This window comes from Pteropus alecto, unplaced genomic scaffold (genome assembly GCF_000325575.1).
Source record: "Pteropus alecto unplaced genomic scaffold, ASM32557v1 scaffold87, whole genome shotgun sequence".
NCBI lineage: Eukaryota > Metazoa > Chordata > Mammalia > Chiroptera > Pteropodidae > Pteropus > Pteropus alecto.
Window position 1 is genome coordinate 6,462,888 of NW_006443225.1, and position 7,178 is coordinate 6,470,065.

At 40.4% G+C, this 7,178-nt stretch overlaps 1 protein-coding gene across 1 annotated transcript in view; it reads left to right on the forward strand.

Annotated features, from left to right (window-relative positions):
* Positions 1 to 5,053: 5,053 nt before the first annotated feature.
* Positions 5,054 to 7,178, forward strand: part of CHD7 (chromodomain helicase DNA binding protein 7) — a 119,876-nt gene continuing 117,751 nt past the window's right edge. Inside the window, exon 1 of the mRNA XM_025041112.1 lies at positions 5,054 to 5,141. The gene's annotated coding sequence lies outside the window, so the exon portion shown is untranslated. The remainder of the gene's footprint in view (positions 5,142 to 7,178) is intronic.

The following is a 7,178-nucleotide window of genomic DNA, read 5'->3' on the forward strand; positions in this document are numbered from 1 at the left end:
TGAGTGCTATTTCATTAGTTGCCTTGAAAGAAAACATGTTAGCCCCACCACTCCCAAGTAGAAAAAAATCATCTTTATCTGAAGGGTACTCAGAATATTCAGACTCCCCAAAGTTATGTAGAAATAACTGAAAGATTTCTGCAAGAAACCTGTGAAATACTGTTATGTAACATAGCATTAGATATTAATGTCAACTGCATTTTTTTTTGTCTTGCAGAAATGATTGGCAAGGAGTTAAAGGTATCTTTAAAATTAAACCAATTTTAGATATCCACTCCTTGTAAACCATTACAGATTAAAACTTGTCGCTAAGGGTTATTCGTAGTTCTTTGTATGAGGTCCATGTTGTTTGTCAGTCACAGATGCCAAGACTACTTTCCCTTAAAGGGAAGGTGGCATATCTTTGTGTTACTTGATTTGTAATTTTTTGGGATAAGTTATTTCTTGTTAATTATTTATTCTCACACTAATTGAGTAGTCAGAGCTGTAGCACAAGATGGACCCAGAGTGTGAGAGCGGAACTCCCAAACTCTCACACGTGCAGGAATCACCAGGGACCCTTGTTAATAAAACGCAGATTCTGGGGCAGGAGGTCTGGGGTGGGCCCAAGATTCTTCACCTCTCAGCTCCTGGGGGGTGCCAATGGTCTCAGGATCCCCTTCGAGTGGCTAGGCTCTGGTGTGCAGGGAGAGAGGCCCGTAAACGCAACAACCGTGTGCTCGCTGTTGTAGTTCTTGCCCCTGGTGCAGTGGAAGTCCCAGGGAGGGCTTCAAAATCAGCATGCAGTGGGGAGAGCTGAGGGTCAGGAAGCTTCCCTGGATGAGTGATAACAGAGGAATCGAGATAAAAAAGGCCAGACTGCACAATGAGGGGGTAAGGAGGCAGGTGCGGAGACGAGGAAGGTGTGAGGAAGCGAACGGATCGCTGTCGGTCACTTCCAGTGGTTTGGCAGACCTAGCCTGGGTGTTTGCGAGTTTTTGGGGGAGGAGGGCAGAGGGAAGGGAGTTTGGAGATCTGATTACAAAGTGCCTTCCACCATGCTAGAGCATGTGGACTTGATCCTGAAAGCTATGGCAACTCTTTTAAGGATATTAATCCGAGAGAGACATGGTGGATTTTGTGTTTTAGAAGATCTTTCAGTCAGCTGTGTGAATGTACTGAGACCAGACTTGGGCGAACCGGTCAGCCTTTAATGTTTTGTCTTCACTAAACCATGAAGGCCTGACTTCATCAGAGATGGTAGGAATCAAGAGGAGGTGGTAGATCTGTGAGATATTTGGGAGGCAGAATTAGCGTTAGTGGATGGGTTGAATATGCGGGATATCTGAGGGATATTTATCAGAACAGCAAGGTGCACAGCACATGTCTGTTTTGTTCAACGCTGTATATTCAGTGGCTGCTAAATGCTTCATACAAAGCATTCAATAAATGTTTTTAAATGAATGAATGATGGGAAGGATTGAGGGTTATTTTTCATCCTTTAGCTGGGTTGCAGGGGTGGATGGAAATTCTATTAACTGCCATAGGGAATGCTGATGGAAAGCATAGAATTAATTTGTACATCACCAATTCCAAACATGGTTTTCCATATCTATCTATCTATCTATCTATCTATCTATCTATCTATCTATCTATCTTCAGTTACTATCAGCAAAATTGGAGGTCACCTAATGGTACAAATGGAAGCTAACTATAAATGTGATTCTTATTCCTTTGTGTGTGTGTTTGTTTTTTTCCTATGGTGCTTGGACTAACACAGTGCTTCTAAAGGACTTCACGTCTTTTTTGTTCTTTCTACATCTTTTTCTTCCAATAAAATAGTAAATGAAAATGCACAAAGCCACTAAGAAAAATAGTGGCCTTACTATAGCTATGTAAATTTTTAGTTGAAAAAACTAAGCTTGCAAATACTTTATTAAAAGGGCATTGGTATATGGCAATTATAAGCGAAAAGGATTTTGAATTTCATTATTCTTAAGTACCTGAATTTTTGTATAGTTCAGAGTCATTCATAACATAATAAAATTATTTATTAAGAAATAAAGAGAGGTTTTAAGATCTTGCTCCCTGGCATATGTCAATATATGGAAAGATTACTATGAATTTCATCACAGGGGTAGGTATAGAACTTTGAAAGAATACCAGTCTCTGAGCAGGAGAAAATATTTTTCATTGAAGAGAATTGCTACTATACAATATAGTCTTTGTCTCAAAATATTAACTCTGAGAACAAATTTATGGCAGAATATCCACAGAATTTTCTGCAGTGATGGAAATGTCCCATATAGGCACAGTTGCCCCCAGTCACATGTGGCTGTTGAGCACGTGGAATGTGGATCATGCAATTGAGCAACTGAATTTTAAATTTTATTTAGTTTTAATTAATTTAAATAGCAACACGTGCCTAGTGGCTGCTGTGTGGGATAGCACAGCACATAGCAAATTGGCACCGCCAAAGCATACCAAAGAGGAAGAAAGTGTGGTCTCGTTTGGGGGCGCAGGGCATCATGTGGTCCAGGAGGCAGATCTGGAACTGACTTGTGGTGTGCTGATGTTGGTAACTTGGAGGCATTCCTTCATTCTTTATCTGGGTCATTGTCCCTTGGATCGATGCCTTCTCCCATGGCAACCATTGGTCTGGCTGGATTTTCCTTTTCTTTCCCAAGCGGCTGTTGGGGGTCATTGGTGGGGATCATTGTCCACAGGCCTCGTGATCTGGCTGAAAGATCTTTCACTTTGAGTAGAAGCTCAGCAGCACTGAGCCCTTTATCTTCTGTGTGTTCATCCATTGGCTCACGGATCCTTCCCCCTCCTGATGTGATTCATACTCTTGATGATCGAGAGATGTCCCCTTGGCTTGTGCTGAAGATGGTGATGTGTATTTTTCCAGCTGCTAGACACTCCCTTGGAAATGCTGATACATGCTCTACCCAGTCCTAAACATCGTTGTCACAGGTGTGCCCTGTACCCCAGGTTCTTCTAAGGTGGAGGAGAAAAATGTAAAGAGAACAATTTCAAATCAAGCTATAGAACACAAATAGTCTTCAGCATGTGAAAGGCAGTTGTCCTCTTAACTTTACACTTGCTCACATGTTGGATGTTTATGAAAAAAGTCTCCTTTGAATGGCATTCTGCTTACACAGTTGCATAAAACGTGGTTGAGCTATGTAGGAAATGCTTTGCACATGACAGGGTTTTTGTATTCACCTACTTCCTTGCTAGCTTTCCAGGTAACTGTGACACCAAATTGAAACGTGGCTATGCAAATGCCATCCCGCTCTGAGAAGGGCACAGAAGTTAAGCATTGTCTGTGTAAGTTTATTAATATATATATATATTTTTACACAACTTATTTCTTTCGTGTTGGTTTGATGTGCACCCTTTGCTTTCATCCCCCATTTTCTATGTGCTATTTACTTGTTTTTTCAGATCTGCCTATTTTTTATTCTGCTTATGTCCAGTGAAATAAACCAGTAGCTTCAATGTGGTGCTAATATGTGCTTGCTTCCTAAAAGTTATAGATAGTATAAATAAAAATTTTTTGAAAGGAAACTCTCTTCTGTTTGCTGGTCTCAGTAATTGTTTTAGTGACTTATCTCTGAGTAAAATGGACCCAGGTTGGGCCTTTAATATTTTGCCTTTCCTAATAAACTGCCATCTCATCTATCCAGTTCTCTTTCATCTTTGGAAATTATTCACCATTAAAATATTTTGTAGAAGATGTTTACTCCTCGCAGCCTGTAAAAGAGCTTTTTTTTTTTTTTTTCATCTGTTAAATGAAGGGGAGTTTGGAGTAGAAGGTCTCCAAAGTGCTTGCCAGCTCTAAAATGTTCATAGCTGGTGTCACAGTGAGCCTCTGCAGTGCTGGCGATTCTGTTAGCTGAGCTGGCTCGTTGTGCCCACGCCGTATCCCCAAACACATGCCCCTTATACGCTTTGTTCTCATCTCAGAAAATGCCTGTCAGTAGGGCACGGAGCTAAAACTTAAATTAGTGTCTTCATTATATGTATCTGTACTGTTTACTGTGTAACATTGCACATAGTTTAAACACTCGACATCACAAATTACCAAGAAATATATTGTAAAATGGTATCTTAATTTTTATAACATAACCTCCAAACCTTAATTCTTATTTTAGAGGTTCATCCTTTGCAGATGACTGTAAGCTCCATGAGGACAAGAGGACGTTTTGTTAGTTTTTACTCAGTATTGTATTTCCAGCAACTAGACCAGTGCAAGGATCATAGTAGGTCCTCAGTAAATACGTTTTGAATAAAAAATGTAATTTGAGATTTAACTTGATTTTTTTAAAAATCCAAATCAAACATAAATACAACTTGAATGTTTATTTATTACCCAAGTGGTGGGAATTATTTGATAACTCTGAACACTTGCATTTCTGTTTTTTCTTTTTAATCATCTATAACCGTGCAGTTCAGTGTCATAGCCACTGCTTCCACGTGTACATTTTTGACTAGAAATGTTGTCAGTATGAATTGAGATATGCCGTAGGTATGAAATGCATACTGTGTTTCAGAGACTCAATATCAAAAAATGTTAACTATCTCCTTTATTTTTAAATATCGATTACATGTTGTAGTGATAACATTTTGCCTATATTGTGTTAAATAAAAATTATTTAAATGAATTTTGCTCTTTTTTGGGTTACTTTTTAAATATGACTACTAGAAAATTTAAAATTACATATATGGTTCTGATTTGACAGCTCATTGAACAGCGCTAATCTAGACAGAAATGTAGACATTAAAGGTAGAGAAGGGAGCGACCTTCACAAAGGAGTTTTAATGAATATCTTTGATAGAAACAAAATTATATGTTGCAGCTGTGACTTGGGAATGTGGGTATTCAAATGGTCTTGATCAAATTAAAAAAAAGACCAAAATAAATTAATTAGATTAGCTCAAATGAGAAATATAAAATCCAGCTACCAGATGGATTCCTAGCATAGTCGCCAGCCGAGTCGCGAGGTCAGAAAAGGGGCAGGAAGGCGGCGGTGGCTGTCTGAGCAAGTGCGGGCGGTCACTAATGACAGGCCAAAGCCAGAGTTGGAACGTCTCTTCCCGGAGCTCACCTGACTGTGGTCACAGTTGTGGTGGGCGACATGTTTACTTGATGCCAGGTAATGCTGCTGTTTTTCATGCCACTGGGAGACGGACTCTCAGTGGGAGGGAGTAGGGAACTGGAAGCCCAAGTATCAGGTAGGATTACTCTCAGGGAGTGTGCTGTTTTGTCCCTTCCCATGCCTCTAGGCAGCTTTTTCCCCCTTCTGCTCAGCCTTCAGCTGATAGAAGGTAAGTGCCACCTCTGTCGCTGCTTCTCTAGGCTGGCAGTGGCTCTGTCGCCAGGCTCTGTGGACCAGGTCATCCCTGTCTCTAGCCTCCTTTCCTCTGGAGCTGGCTGGAAACCCCATCCAGTCAGTAGCATTTTCTCCTGTGACACGTGGTACACCCTGGAGAATGAAGCCGTCATCCTATAAACCAAGGCCATCCAGGACGTATAAGTAGACATTACCTTCCTTAAGCTAATTCGAAAGGTTATTTTGGTAAGTGGTTAGTCTGCACGGCTGGTTTAAGCTATTATCAAGTCCATTCTAGTGTTTATTTCCTTGAAAGCTAGAATGAGCCTTGAATTAATGAAGACTGACTGCTTAGGCTCTTTAGCAGTAAATTCAATTTATAAATATTTGTTTTATTTGGCACTGGAGATTTCTACTTCTTTCTTTGGATTCAAAAGGAGTTATGAAGTAAAGCACTGTGTCTGTAAATAAAATGGCATTCGTGCTCATCTTCTTCTCACCCATCTGACCTCTGTTTTTGGAGAAAGTAGATCAGAAAATTCATGGCAGTTAGTGGCAGAGTGAGGAGACCTTTGACTTTAGCTGACAGCTGTCACCTGCAAACTACAGACCTAGAGACCCTCTCAGGTGTTACGTCTGTAGTTCTGACAGCAAACAAGAATGTTGTTTACATTTTCTGTAAGCAGAATTCTCTCCTTGTTCGGAATATGTTAGAATAGGGCAGGCAGAAACTGAGTTTTTATCTGTCTCATCGGTAAGTTCGCAGCGGTGTTGGGTGGCCCGTCGTTCACCCCCAAGCTCACGGAGAAGCATGTCAGAATTTATGACTGAGCCTGTTTGTAACATCACTTTGGAAATTCTTCCACAAGACATTGTTTTTTCAAGTTGAGCAGTATCACACAATGCTTAATGTGCTTATGAAAGAGGGAAAAAAATGAGTTAAATTCCAAAGATGTTTAAGATTTCAGACATTTTTCCTATGTGAATTAGTTCTTTATTAGGTTGTTGATTTAATTAGCATTCAACAAAAATACTTTCCTGTTTTGCTTGTTGAAACATTCTTTAAATCGGTTGTTTTAATAGGACACAAAATCTGTTAGGAACTATTTGAATAAAATACAGAACATTAGATAGTGTATAATGTGTGCCGTGAATACAGGGTGCTGAAGGATGTACCTGCTCACATTTCCCCTACCTGCTCATGTCCTGTCTTATCCCAAAGGAGGTTAAGACTAGGGTGAGGCCTGCGTGGATATTTTGAACGTTATTTCGTTAAAATAATTTTCAATTTCGACCAGTTTTGGAGAAAGTTTTCTGTTTCTATGATGAGAATAGTCATCGTCTAGAAAAGACCCATCTAGCTAAAGCCTGTCTGAGTGGTCACATGGGCTCCTAGGCCATCACCAGAGCCTAGTTCCCACGGGTGAATAAAGAACCTGAGGCTGGACTTTCCTCTGTGGCACTGCTGACTGGGACCGCGGTGGGCCCGGAGCCATGAGCGAACTCAGGCCCCTTGGAGAGCGAAAGCTCGTTTCCTTGTTCTTTCTGAATCTTGTATATTCCTACCATTAAACATAATAAAATCATGAATTTATTGTATTCTTTGCAAACTTGCTTTCTAACATCATTATGGACGTTTTTTTTTCACTCGACACCCCTGTTGCTGTTACATAGTTGAATATGGACTGCAAAGATCTAATTTGTACGAAATGACTGATTTTGGTATTTGTATAATCCTTTAGTCGATTTAACTAAGTTGAGCTTTTCACAGCCCCTGGTGCCACGGCTGCTCATCTGATTACGCTGCTCAGGGGAATAGGTTGAGGGCGGGCCGTTGGTAACCAGAGCATTTCCAGGGCT